Source organism: Coenobita brevimanus, chromosome 26 (genome assembly GCF_032717465.1).
Source record: "Coenobita brevimanus isolate Jiangsu-jjx chromosome 26, ASM3271746v2, whole genome shotgun sequence".
Taxonomy (NCBI): domain Eukaryota; kingdom Metazoa; phylum Arthropoda; class Malacostraca; order Decapoda; family Coenobitidae; genus Coenobita; species Coenobita brevimanus.
In genome coordinates, this window is record NC_136979.1 from 3,837,501 (window position 1) to 3,852,601 (window position 15,101).

General features: G+C 44.4%; 1 non-coding gene across 1 annotated transcript; it reads left to right on the forward strand.

Annotated features, from left to right (window-relative positions):
- Positions 1-9,327: 9,327 nt before the first annotated feature.
- Positions 9,328-9,446, forward strand: LOC145394295 (5S ribosomal RNA). The gene has a single exon (XR_013896368.1). It is a non-coding gene; the product is annotated as a 5S ribosomal RNA (ribosomal RNA).
- Positions 9,447-15,101: the final 5,655 nt, after the last annotated feature.

Sequence of the window (15,101 nt, forward strand, 5' to 3'; positions counted from 1 at the left end):
AGAGAGAGAGAGAGAGAGAGAGAGAATATATGAAGGGACAGTGAGAGGGGAAAGCCGATCAAAGGCAAAGGGATGGAGGTTAGAGACAGACAGACAGATAGGCAGACAGACAGACAAACAAACAGGCAGACAGACAGGGGAAGAGAAAGTAAAATAATCCATGCCAATTTGAAACATGAAGACAGTATAAAGAAAGTCATATTATTGCAGACTTTTTTTTTTCTTGTATACAACTTCTTTAAAGAGTTGTAAATCTAATATGTCTTGCGATCTAATGTTGAATTAATTGTTAGTCTCTCCACTGGGATTAAATCATTTTTTCTACAACTGTATTATCTGCAGCGGATTTGTTTCCATGTTATGGGAGAAATCTGTAAGTGAAGGGCTTAATAAACGTGATTTTAAAAGATGAAGGAAAAAGAAGAAAGAAGAAGAAGAGGAAGAAGAAGAAGAAGAAGAAGAAGAGGAAGAGGAGGAGGAGGAGGAATAATAACATTAATAATTATAATAATAATTATAAGAAGAAGAAGGAGAAGAGGAGGAGGAGGAGGAGGAGGAGGAGGAGGAGGAGAAGGAGGAGGAAGGAGAAAAGGAAGAAGAAGAACTCCAATGTGAAAAATTTCTTTAAGGTGAGGTAAACTCGATCGGATGTGGCAAGAATACTTTTTGACGAAGGAGTCCTAGGCTCCTATTCTCGTCGGTTGAGGAATCTCCCTAACACCTTCCCCTAAGCAATTTATTTTGTATATTACACACTACTGCCCTTTCTGTATTGCATTAATCCTTCCAGTATCGCCGTACTCTGCATAAATTACGTACAGAAGGATATTAACCAGCCATATCCAAAAATAAATCGATAAGGAAGCTCCACTAGCAACCAATCCGGCTGTATCTTATGCACTGCGGGAACGGCTCAGTCTGCGGGTGTGGGAGTGGGGGTAGGAAATAAATAAATGATCAGAGATGACACTAATAACAATACCTGAGCAGTCATCGGAACACAAAAAGTCACCTGGCTTTATATATGGACCTTGTCATATAACCCCTCCTGTTCATAAAATCTCTCTTAATCCCTTCAATCCCATGACACATACTTTCCTTTATTCGTTCTACTGCCTGACAATTTTACCCAAGCGTCCCCTAGTTATGGAGGAGGTAAATGAAGGTGCATCTAACCCCTTGTTCCGAAAGTCTACACGGAACTGAATGGAAGTGTGTGCACAGTAGGTAGCCTTACGAACACACACACACACACACACACACACGTCACCGCAGTAACTGGTTAAACTTGGAAATAACGTCACGAGGTTGCAAGAATCAAATACATACAAAACCACCATACTGAAGAGGTTGAAAAATCGATTACATAACTGAATACAAAAGACGTCACCGTATTGCATGAGCTGAATTATCGGTTACAGGAATGAAGTACAGTCGACATCATCGTAACAGAGAGGTTGAAATGCCGATTTGCAACTATGCACTATTAAAGATCATCGTACCGAAAGGGTTCCAATACCGTGTCCACTTATATAATTGCCCAACAGTGAACTTCCACATCCTTTTGCATGACTGGTCCTGAGTGGTGTGCTAATATGCTTGTGTGTGCTTTTGTGTGCTCGCTTGTCTGGGTGTTTTTGTCTTCATGTGCACTGTAAGCCCCTGAACATAGGTGTGTGTGTATGCGTGAGCTTGCCACCCATGTGTAATCCCTCAACACAGCGACTGACCTCCACAAGAAAAACCCCTTGTACCCCAGACACCTCTTCCCCGTGACCGTGAATCAGAAAGGACAACAGCACAGACTCTCTCTCTCTCTCTCTCTCTCTCTCTCTCTCTCTCTCTCTCTCTCTTGTACACCCACTTCCCGTAGCCAGAGCTGAGCAGGGGGCCTTGTAAGTATAAATCAGTGTTAAGTACCAAAGCAGCTTGTGCCTGAGAGTCGTAACTAATAATAAATGGATCAGATGTACCCTCACTAGCAGTCCTACCCAGCATTACTCGGGCAAGCTAAGTTAGTGAATATTTTCTGGGGTGACTGGGTAATATTCACGTTAATTCCCATGGTGCTTATGACCAACTCGGGCTGTGACTATGCATATACGAAATTCATTCCTTTACCTTAAAAACTGTGGATGGGAACTGCGATCTTACTCATCCCCCTACGTGCAGTGACTGTGCTTCCTACAACCTGAGACTCAAAATATACCCATACAGCAGTCCACTTCTTTACCTTGAAATCTGGGAATATATTCTGGCTGGACTGGGATTGGAAGTTGGGTGCCGTGTCCCCTCCCCTGAAATCTCGCGTGTATTTCATTCGGGACAGGTTAATTATTTACACCTTTGTCTTTGAATCAGGGAATCTGCTGATAATTAACTGGGGAAGAGTCAAGGTCTAGGGTTCCAATTCCTACTCCGATCGATGCCTCTTGTTATGTTTCTCTGGGTGTGTTTATATCCATGCTAATATTTAACAGTATAGCTTGAAAACTGTGGCACTGCATGACGAATAAACACGGAGATGGGCAGAAAATATGAAACAGTGTATATAAGATTCTGACACTGTATTCATTATAAAGATACAGCAGTTTTGGCTTGACTTGGGCCCTCAGTATGTGGGTATAAGTTACCTTTCTTAATAGTTAACGCCGCTGTGAAATCCAGACACGGTAAGAAAATTAATAATGAAAGACAGGTGTAGAATATCCTGCCTATACACCACCAGGAGTAGACTGTAGCACCAGTCGAGCAGGGCAGTACTCCCGAGGTGGATGGAAAGCTGATGACAGGGAGTGCTGGAGCTCCCGTTTCATCAGCCCTCAGGACTAGTTCCTGACCATCCCCCTTTGCTGAACTTTTTCAGTGTCTCAGTTACACAGAGAGTAGGCCAGCATGCTCTCCAGTACAAATTTCTCTAACTATCTTCACCAAACTACATGCACAGTACACACTACACTTCCTATTCAAAATTCACCAAAATGGCGTCAATTCACCCAGCCTCGGAGTCCCCAGGGGGGGGGACCATAAATGCCCCCGCCATCTGCCCCTCTCCCGGTGACGACTCGAGGTGCCTGGAACCACTATCTGACTCTCTTCTTCTTCATTTCTGCAACATTCGAGGCCTTTCATCTAACTTTTGCTCTGTTGAGCACCACCTCTCCTCCTCTAAACCTCACCTTCTTTTTCTAACGGAGACTCAGCTGTCTGAGGCAACTGACAGCAAACCCTTTTCTGTATCCTCCTACTTTCTCTATACTCATTTCAAAGCCAAAGGTGGCTGTTGTGTATACATACGCAACGACTTATCTTGCTCTCGTGTTCCTGAACTTGATTCTTCTGAATTCTCCACTCTCTGGCTTCGGCTTTCCTGTCATTCTCTGACTAAATATATCTGTGCTGTTTACTTATTCCCTAATTCTACTGACTATCAAAAATTCTTCGACTATCTTACTTCTACGATGGAACACATTCTGTCCATTTCTCCTTTCTCTGAAATCTCCATTCTTGGAGATTTCAATGTTCACCACCACCTTTGGCTCTCCTCTCCTTTCACGGATCCACCTGGTGAACAAGCCTACATCTTTTCTATCCTTAATGACCTAGAGCAGCTTGTACAGCACCCTACCCGTATCCCTGACCGCCTTGGAGAGAGCTCCAACATACTTGACCTCTTCCTCACAACTAATCGTTCTGCTTACTCTGTTAATCTTTTCTCTCCGTTGGGCTCCTCCGATCACAACCTTATTACCTTAACCTGTCCTATCACTCCGGTACGGCCTGTGGACCCTCCAGGGAAACGTCGTCTGTGGCATTTTGGAGCCGCGGACTGGGAGGCCCTCAGGCAGTACTTCTTTGATTTTCCCTGGAATGATTATTGCTTCCATGGTCGTGAGCCATCTGAGCGTGCCTTGCACATTACGGAGGTTATTCTCTCGGGCATGAAAGCATACATTCCTTTCTCATATCCTTTGACTAACGCAAGAAAGCCTTGGTTTAATCACGCTTGTTCTAATGCTGTCCGCAACAAGGAGAAGGCCTACAAAAGGTGCCGGAGCCAACCCACCCCTGAATCACATAATCTTTACGTTTCTGCCCGGAATCGTGCTAAGTCTGTTCTTCGCTGTACTAAAAATAATTTCATCCATACTAAATGCTCTCAACTCTCCAACTCGAATTCTTCCCGCTCCTTCTGGCACCTTGCCAAAAATCTTTCTAACAACTTTACCTCATCATCCTTCCCTCCTCTTTTCTACTCTGATGGTTCTGTAGCTATTTCTTCTACTGATAAAGCAGATCTCTTCGCACAGACTTTCTCCTCCAATTCCACCTTAGACGATTCCCGGTGCTGTTCCTCCATCACTTCCTCCCTCTGACTTCCTCATGGCTGACATTAAAATTTCTTCAGTTGATGTATTTTCTGCCATTACTGGCCTCAGTACTAACAAGGCATATGGGCCTGATGGGGTCCCTCCTGTTGTTCTCAAGAACTGTGCTTCTGTGCTTACACCCTGCCTAGGCAAACTATTTCGCCTTTGTCTGTCAACTTGTACCTTTCCTTCTTGCTGGAAGTTTGCTCTCATTCAGCCAGTCCCAAAGAAGGGTGACCACTCCAAACCCTCCAACTATCGTCCAATTGCTTTAACGTCCTGTATTTCAAAAGTTTTCGAGTCAATTCTTAATAGAAAAATTTTAAGGCATCTTTCCTATCACAACCTTCTTTCCGATCGTCAGTATGGGTTCCGTCAGGGACGCTCCACTAGCGATCTTCTCACCTACCTTTCAGACTCCTGGTCATCCTCCTTTCGGGACTTTGGCGAAAACTTTGCCATTGCACTTGACATCTCAAAGGCTTTCGATCGAGTCTGGCATAAATCTTTAATTTCCAAACTGCCCTCCTACGGTTTCTATCCTTCTATCTGTGCCTTCATCGCTAGCTTCCTTTCTGGTCGTTCTTTAGCTGCTGTCGTAGACGGCCATCGTTCTTCTCCTAGATCTATCAACAGTGGTGTTCCTCAGGGCTCTGTCCTATCACCAACTCTCTTCCTTTTATTTATCAATGATCTTCTAAGCTGTACATCTAACCCTATCCACTCATCCGCTGATGACTCCACCCTTCACCTTTCCATTCGGTTCCCGCAACGCCCATCTCAACAGTTACTTCAAGAAACAAGGGATGAGGCTATGGCACACCTAATGTCTGACTTGGCTCATATCTCTGACTGGGGTAAAAATAATATGGTTGTCTTTAATGCATCTAAGACTCAGTTCTTACACCTATCAACCCGACAAAATCTTCCACAGGTATACCCACTAATGTTTAATAATATTCAGATTAATCCTGCATCATCCTTGAACATGCTTGGGGTTTCATTTACTCGGGACTTATCTTGGAAAGATCATATTACATCTCTTGTAAAATCTGCTTCCAAGAGATTGGGTGTGCTAAGCCGACTCCGCTCTTTCTTTACCCCTGCACAATTGTTGACTCTATACAGGGGTTTTATCCGCCCCTGTGTGGAGTACAACCCTCATGTGTGGGGAGGCTCCCCACATACAGCTCTTCTCAATAGGGTGGAGTCAAAGGCTTTTCGTCTCATTAACTCTCCTCCTCTTACTGACTCCCTTCAACCTCTGTCTCTTCGCCGCACTGTTGCATCTTTATCTCTTTTCTATCGCTACTTTAATGGTCACTGCTCCTCTGAACTGTCTGCTTGCATTCCTCCACCTCTACGACGGGCGCGTAGCACCCGTCTAGCAGCAAACTCTCATCCCTTTTCTGTCCAACTCTCTAATGCAAGAGTTAACCGTTACTCCCAGTCTTTCATTTATACAACAGGTCAGCTCTGGAACTGTCTCCCTCTGTCTGTATTTCCTCCTGCCTATGATCTCCAGTCTTTCAAACGTAGTGTGTCCAGGCATCTCAAAATGATCGGATCTTGAATTTGGCTCTCTATTGTATTTTGTTTTTCTCTTGGAGGGAACTGTTACTGCGGGCTCATGGCCTTTGGTTCCTTCTTCCTCGCATAAAAAAAAATAAAAAAGAAAAAAAAAGAAAAGAAAAAAAGAAAAGAAACTAAGGTTATTGCATCTTGGAATCCAATTACCATAAATAAAACGATCAAATCCGTTACTCTCGGGTTCCTATAACTTACTCTAATCTGAATAAAACCATTGGTGTTCTGTGGAATAGAATGCTGGAGCCGTCGCACAAATAAGAGGGTAAACACGGATAATATTCACTCTCTCACTCTCCCTTACCCACTCTTATTTTAATACCATCTGACTTCCGGGGAATGGAATGATATAGCCGTTGTGTCCATGAGAGGGTAAATAAAGTTAAATAACGCCATTCTGAAGGCCGGGCTTAACCTGCCTCATACCTCAACATAATGTGTCCCGCCCTGCTGCCCGCAAGGAGCTTCGCGACTCACAGTACAGTACAGCGCTTCCTACATCCCTGGCACGCCTTTATCACGAGTGTCCAGAGCCGCTTGTCCAGACCCTGAACTTGCCCAACCTCTAAGCACCATCATGAGTAAGCACATAATAAGATAGTTATTTATATTTAGCAGCTGTTGTAATTATTAGGGCTGTCTAGCAAAATATATCAGAATTCTGTATGTCTACCCCGAAATATTAGTGTTCTAGCAGCTGTAGCGTATTTTTTCTAAGACTTTTTGGATCTTAGCGACTGTCTGAAACCTCCTGAAAGCAGGTTTAGAGGCCTTCTGTCACACTGGGTAGGTAGCTGTAGTTATTATTACGTAGTGAAGGTGACATGACGTGATGTGAAAATGGGGTCAACCAATGTAGTGACGCGGTGGAAGTAGGGTTTGATTGCTACACTCGTCTTTAAATGTAGGTCCAAATAATTTCAAGCTTTCTTTATGGGTTTTATCAATATTATAATGTCACCCTGAAGCTTTGTTTTTCCTCGTAAGGATCCAGTGACGTAAGATCCTGAGACAACGAGGGTGAAAGTAGTCTTAAATAAACAAAGCAACATTTTACAATCACTTAAAATGTAAAAATGCTTGGTCAAAGAGATGAAGCTTCCGGCCACTCGACTCAGATATCCATCCACCTTTCCTGGGTTGGCAGGTAAAATGAGAACCCAGATTAACACCTAGGGGAGGTAACTGATGTAGCCTGGATGAGACAGTGACCTTATATCAAAGTATTGTGGATAAATAACATGGCACAGACTCAGAGGCATAAGCTAGGGACATGAGCACCGCAGCTAAGGGTCTCGTGGCTTTTGCTTCCACTTTTACCTGTACTCTCATATGCCTTAGAAATTTTTAGATGAACTGCTACATTTATCGCCAGTGTCAGTTCCTTCCCATTTTCTCTGCCTCTTTTTTCCTTTACTGTATACTGCTTCTCGTGTTCCCACTCTACATTAGGCACGATAACCTTAATATTATACTTTCAAGGTAATCAACATAACGCTAATATATTCGTACACGCAAAACAGCCTGGCTTTGATGTTGTAAAAATTTCTCTTACACACACAGCGAGTATTTTACATAATCTCTTACTAAGTGCTACAGGGAGAAATAAAACTGTGGACATTAGTGTAAGTTGCTCTAAAAATGATCCTTTCCCACGCTCTCAGGTGTCTGCTGCTTAGAGGGTATTAGAGGGGATCCAGCACCACACCAGCACACTCCACACCACTCCCACCGCCTTCATTCCATACCAGTTACATACCACATCATCATACTAACACACAGCACTGCCTACACACAGCATTTTGACGCATCCATCACCTTCATACCACACCACCATGTTGCCACTTCATGCATGTCACACTCGCACCACCAACACACTGCCACACCACATACATACCACACCACGATCTACATACCACACCATCCCATTCTCACCACATACATATTACACCACTCCACCCCGAACCATCTAAATTCCACACCAAAACACCTCACCATCCGCACTCCACACAGCCCTCTCCCCACCTACATACCACACTACCAGCATATGCGTAGTACACCCTTAACTGCTTCCCACATCATTTTACCTTAATCACCTATTCCAGTCTGCAGCATCATGCTTACATCCCAGTCTTACCGCCACGCCTCACGCACTTCAACCAACCAATTTAACTCCCGTATCCACACATTACCTACATCCCGGTCTCACCAGCCAACCACATTCATACCAGCTATGGAAAATTTCTTTTGACATGAGAAAGATCCATAACCCTTTTCCTATCAATATTTGGCCGAGTGTAGTCAAGATGGATGGTTACTTTGAACAAGAGACTTATTCTTACCTCATAATTAAGGGCCATAGATTTTCACGTAACCACAACTAAGCATTTAAGCTGTGAGAGTGGCCAGTTCAGAGTATACCCACCTGCTTGACAAAACTCCAACACCAATCACACTCTTCAGTACACCACATCACTAGAAAACATACACTCCAATCGCAGCACCCTCCTATGTGGAACTTATCACTTCTCGAAATGTCTTCCTAGGTCCGTCTCTCCCACTGCTTATGACCACCAATCTTTTACACGCAACCAGGCACCTACAAATAATAGGATCTTGAGTTTGTCTTTTTTTTTTTTCATACTTCTTTAGACGGGATGTGTTCTGCAGGCTCTAAGCTTTGGAATGGTTCTCCCTACCTACCCCGGAAAAAAATTCCAGTCAACAGTCTATTATGTGGCCACCAAAACGTAACGTCACCAGTCTCTCGCAAACACCTGTCCATTACCTGCTTGCCTGTAACCTCCACATCATCCACATCACAGAGCTCTCCACATCTCTTCACACCACCCCAACATCTCACAGACATCCTCTCTTCACCACACCACACACACACACAGTCCCCCATCCTCTCCCCCAGCCCACACTCCAAATCTTCCCACTCCTCTCTCCCACACCGCACACATACCCCACAATCCCCACCCTCCTCCCCACACCACCCACAAGTCCTCTTCCCCTCCCCTCCACTAAAATTCCATGACTTTTCTCCCAGTGGCTGACTCTAACGCTGCCGATTTTACCTCTAATTTGAGCCCGTGATTATCAGCGGATTTTCTCGACTTCATTTGACTTTACCTCTGTTTCCTGCTGGGGTTGCTGCGTGATCTCCCTCATCTCCCCAGCTCGCCACGCCATCTCTTGGGCTTTTGAGATTTACTGTATTTTTCTTAACCTCAGAATATACTTGCTTTCTTTTCATTATACGTCTGATTTTTACAACTGAATATTATGTTAGCTAAGTATTTGGGAATCACAGAACGGAATATTTTTAGATGTGGTAACAGAATTAGTTGGAATTTGAAAGCCATTTGCCAACGGCCATACCACGTTGAGTACACCGCTTCCCGTCCGATCAGCGAAGTTAAGCAACGTTGGGTCTGGTTAGTACTTGGAAGGGTGACCGCCTGGGAACACCAGATGCTGTTGACATCCCTACGTGTCAAGTGGGGTTGGTGGAGGATTAGTGCCCCTCCCTGTAAAACAATTAACTCTAAGCCGTTGACCACCCCGTTTGGGATACATGGCGTCTGGCAATGAATGAATGAAAGCCATTTGGATTTCTTTCACTATTTCTAATGAAAAAAAAAAAAAAGATATCTATAACACATGAATTTAAAGATCAATAGCAAACTACACTGGAGCTTTAGAAGAGAATACTGTGTTCGTTCTTTCTTTCCTTCTCTCTCTCTCTCTCTCTCTTACTGTTTTGGTGGCTTCTTGATTTTTTACGCTACTATGTTCCAGGGACTTGCAGGAAAGCATATTGGAATTATACAATATTTTGACTCAAGATCCCCAAACTGCTGTGAATTGTTCATATAGATTATTTTTAATACCTATACACCTTAATAAACACGGATTACATGTGTGAAAATAACTCTTCCAGAATATTTTGGATTTCTTCAGATATACTGTATAAAAAACGCATTTCACAGATTTAAAGCAAAATATATCAGATCTTTACAGCCGAATATACTAAATTTCTGTTAATACTATCTCTCTCTCTCTCTCTCTCTCTCTCTTAGTATTTCTTCCCGTGACCATTCTCGTATTTTCTTCATTATTGTTCTTCTGTTTTTCCCCCCAAGTGTAGCGGTATATTTTCCACACAATCTTTACGGCCTGTTGTTTCCCCTTAGTGCTGTTTTGTGTGTCTTGCTTGTCTTTTTACGTTTTTCTTTGGGCAAGTTTCTGGGAGTTTGTGTGTGAAGTTGGGGCCACACCTTTTGGTTCGAGATGCATACTTTAGTGTTGTGTGTTTGGTGGTGTTTGCAGTGTGTGATTAGCTTGCTAGGGTGTGTGGGGGGGAAAGGGTGATATGTGTGTGTGTGGGGGGAAGGGTGATTTGGTGTGTGTGTGGAAGTGGGGCGAATTTGTGTGTGTGTGTGTGTGTGTGTGTGTGTGTGTGTGTTTCTCCCTCCATCCCGTCACTTTCCTCCCTCTCGTATGGGCAAAGTGGCCTACTGCAGTTATCCTCTTACGCTCTTATCCGCCCCTTTATCCTATTTACCTTATCCCCCTCCCCTCCCTCCTGGATGATCCCTTCCCCTTCCCACCTCCTTCCTACTCACTGCCACTTCTTCTCTACTTTTCACTGTAAAAAGTGGTAGGTAAAATTTTCGTTAAGAGGGCGCGGGATGTGAAACAGAAAATAAAGTGTATTTTTGTGGTATTTGTTTCCTGTCCTCTTGATCCCCTTACTTCTTCCCCCTTCCTTCTCCTCCCCTACCCTCTTCTTTCCATTTTAGGCCCCCATCTTCCTCTTCTTCCTCTTCCTCTTTCTTCTTCTCCTCCTCCTCTTCTTCCTCCCCCCCTTCCTCCTCCTAATCTTTTGCTTTTTTTTTTTTTTTCAAAGAGAAGGGAAGGATAGTTCTAGAGAAGGATTTGGATCGTGGAAGGGGAGAGGCGTTGGAAAGAGGAAACAAAGGCTGACGATTTGGCTGCACATGGCCCCACCTCTCTTTTTTTTTATCAGTCAACACCAGACGATTTTATTCAGCACAGACTGAGTCATAGGAGCCGAGTGTTGCCCTTGCTGTTGCTTTCTATTCCTGTCGTCCTTTCCTCTCCTCTCAATTCCCTCTCTTCTTTCTCATAACCCACGAGTGAGAGTAACTGCTTCATTTCCCGTCTAATTAGTTTGTGAGGCTTTGACGTGATCAGATTTCTCTCAATGGTAAGAAGAGTGTGGTGAGAGAGAGAGAGAGAGAGAGAGAGAGAGAGAGAGAGAGATGCACTGCTCGTTTTTCTCCAGTTCACTCTCTCCCTCCTACTTTATCTGCAGTAATCTCTCCATTATATCTCCAACTCTGCTTCAAGTCTCCCACCTTCATCACAACCCTCCCACATATACGCACCCTAAATAGCACACTTCATCACAATCTAAATTACCCAAAGTACTCAGGCAATTGCACATCCGTTTCATCTCCATCACTTCCCAGAAACCAACACACTCACTCTCTCCTCTCTAATCAACCGTGTATTCCTCATTTCTCATCCACATCACTTCATCCTTTCATACATTTCCTTCATCTCCTCCTTCCCTGTGTACTCCGTCTGGCCAGCGCTTCTTCAGGTGTGCCAGGTAACTTAATTTTTAACACTTCGCTAATTAGTACCATCATCGTATCAGTTGTTATATCACCTTTTTGTTCCATCTACTTCATTTTTATTTATCTATCTTCAAGACATTTTTCTGGGACATCTCGAGGACCCAGCCAGCCTTTCCTCATCCATCCACTCCCTCCAGATTCACTCCTTCCCAATCCACTTCCTGTATCCCCTCCCTCCACATCCACTCTCCTGCACCACTCCACATACAACCGGATGTCGTTAGATGATAGCTTTAGGCAGTTCTCCAGTCCACTTCCCCTCTTTCTCTCCTTCCCCTCTCTCCTTCTCTCCATCTCGTCTTCTCTCTCCTTCTCGTCCTCTCTCTCCATCTCTCCCTCCCGTCTTCTCCTCTCCCTTTCTCTCCTTCCCCTCTTCTTCCCGTCTTCCGGTCTCCTTCTCTTCTTCCTTCTCTTCTTCTGTACCCCATCACATCTTTCTCAGATTCTTGACTTCGCCCTTTTTCCTTTCCTTTCTGTCTTTTCTTTATACCATCTCTTCTCTGCCCCACCCCCATCTCTCTCTCTCTCTCTCTCTCTCTCTCTCTCTCTCTCTCACACACACACACACACACACACACACACACACACACACACACACACACACACACACATTCTATCAACCTCTAACCTGTTTCTATCAACTTCTTCCTTTTTCCCTCTCTTTCTTCCCTCATTTCCTTACTATTTTTCCTATTTCCCCTATCTCCGTCACTTCTCTTATCTCCTCTTTTTCTCCTCTCCTCTTTCCCCTTTCTCCTTCCTAGTCCTGTCAGATCTGTTCTCTCCTTTGCTTACTTTTCTCTACCTCCCTTCCTTCTCTTTCTTCTTCCTTCTCTCCTCGCATTTCTTTCCTGTCTTTTCCGTTCTCTCTCTTCCCTCTCTTCCATCCCATTCCCCTTCTCTTCCTGTCTCTCTCTCCTCCCTTCCCTCCCCTGTCTCTTCTCCTTCCTCTCTCCCTCCCTCCCCTTCCCCTCCTAGTAATTCTCACGTTCCCCTTCTATTTCCGCTTCGTTACCTCTCGATCCACTCCTCTCTCTTCTATTCTTTCATTCTCTCACTTAATTCCAAAATCGTTTTCCTCTTTCCCTCTCCCTTACAATTTTCTAACTATATTTTAACCATTAAATTCTTACTTCATATTGCCTTGTTTATCTCTTTCCTTATTACTATTTTCCATTTTTAAAGAATAATTTGTCATCTTTCTGCATCTTTCTCGAGTGTTTCTCTCTCTCTCTCTCTCTCTCTCTCTCTCTCTCTCATCTCTCGCAACGTCTTTCACCCTCTTTCTTCTCCCTTCTACTCCTGTTTCCTTTCTCTCTGCTTTCTTCTGATCCCTTCTCGTCTTTCCTTTAATCTAAAATCCTCTTACAGCCCTTCTTTTTTCTACATCCTCCAGGTATTCTTTGTTTTCCGACGTTCTTGCTCTCTCTCTCTCTCTCTCTCTCGTGTGTGTGTGTGTGTGTGTGTGTGTGTGTGTGTGTGTGTGTGTGTGTGTGTGTGATGTAGCCTGAGGGTGTAGCTGTATTGATGTTTTTCCAATACGTCTATAACTATACAGCCTAAGTTTTTCAATTACTTTCTAAGCCAGATTACCAGAAAGCAGTTTGGAAAGTAAGTTTTGTGTATGATGTAATTCTCTCTCTCTCTCTCTCTCTCTCTCTCTCTCTCTCTCTCTCTCTCTCTCTCTCACCACACCTTTACCTATTTTCTCTTTCTTCACTCTCAGTTATTCACTATCCTTATCTCTTCATTCATAATCATTCTTATACACACTTCAACCACTCTTCATTTCCATTTCAACTCTTTCACTCTGATGATGTCATTTTTATTTTTTAACTCTTGCTTTTTCCAGACGACTCTGTTTCGATTTGGAAAGCATTGTAGAACTGAAGGATTTAGATATGGCCTTAATTACCTTTACTTCTAGAGCTCCTTCCTTACTTGGGAAAAAAATCTCTTTGTGTAAATATAAATCACTTAAGCAGGGGAAATATCTATTTTATCTTTTCTACTTTTTTCTCTAACTTTACTCCTTCTTCTCCCTCCCTCCGTCCCTCCCTTCCTTTGTTTTCCTCCTCACTGTTTATCTCCTAATCCTCTCCCTTCTCCCCCATCCTCCCCTTACTACCTTCCTCCCTCAGTCCCTCCCCATCCCTCTTACTTCAACTTTCCTTCTCTGCCAAGACCTTCACCTACACTAATTTCTTACCTGCTAGCCTCCCTCCTCCCCTTCCCTTCTTCCCTCCTTCCATATCCCTCCTCCATCCTTTTATTGCCCTCCGTACACTTACCTCCTTCTCTACACCCTCTTCCTTCTCCATCTCTTCCTTCGTACGTCTTCTCTTCGACCTTCCTGTCTTCGCTCGCCACTCCAACTCTTCCCTCATCTCTTTAAACACTATCTTTTCTCTCCAACCTCTGTCTGTCTGTCTCTGTCTGTCTGTCTGTCTGTCTCTCTCTCTCTCTCTCTCTCTCTCTCTCTCCGTTCAGCCCTTCTCTTAAAAAAAAAAAAAAAAAAAAAAATTAATGAGAAAGAAAAACAAAGAGACAGAAAGAGATACATCCTCCCCAACCTTTCTCCTCCCCCCACCCCCTTTCTCCTCCCCCAACCCCCTTCTCCTCCCCCCACCTCCTTCTCCTCCTCAACCCCCTTCTCCTCCCCCACCCGCTCTCTGTGAACAATAAGCAAGGAATCTAAGCTATATCGTGCTGGGATTTTGTAGTCACGTTTCGACTGAGGGAAATACATTTTTGTCGGCGTATCTTATTTTCCCGAGGGTAAAATCTGATTCTCTTCGTTGGGGAGAGGAGGGAGTTGGATTATGGGTGAGAGGGGACGGAGGGAAGGGGAGAGGAAGTTTGAGCAGAGGGAGAGAGGAGAGGGGAAGGAGGAGAGGAGGTTTAAGTAGGGGGACTGGGAGAGAGAAGAAAGGTTGAGGGGGAGAGGATGTTTGAGTAGGAGAGGGGAGTGAATGGGAAGAGGGAGCTTGAGTAGGGGGAGAGGGGGGAAAGGGGAAGGGAGAGAGGAAGCTTGAGTGGAGGGGAGAGGGGCGGAGGGGAGGGGAGAAAGGAAAAGGTTGGGGAGGTTTTAGTGGCGAAATTACAAAAGGATAACATGTGGAAATTGAGGAGAAGTGATGGGAGGGGAGAAGGAAGGAAGTTTGGAGCAGTGGTGGAAGGGGAAGAAGGAGAGGAAGGAAGCTGGAGTAGACGGAGGTGAGAGGGGAGAGGCAGATGTAGGGGAGGAAGTGGAGAGACGCGGGGGTGGACTCGGAGAGAGGAAACATCGGAGGGAGGGGTGAAGAGATGGGGCGGAAGGGGGAAGAAGCTGGAGTCTGAAGGGAAGTGATATGGGAAAGGAAGTTCGGAAGAGAGGAAAAGAAGTGAAAGATGGGGAGGGGAGGGAGAAAAATTTTAATAAGTGGAGGTGAGCAGGAGTGGAGAGAATTGGGGACAGGAAGAGGATAGAGAT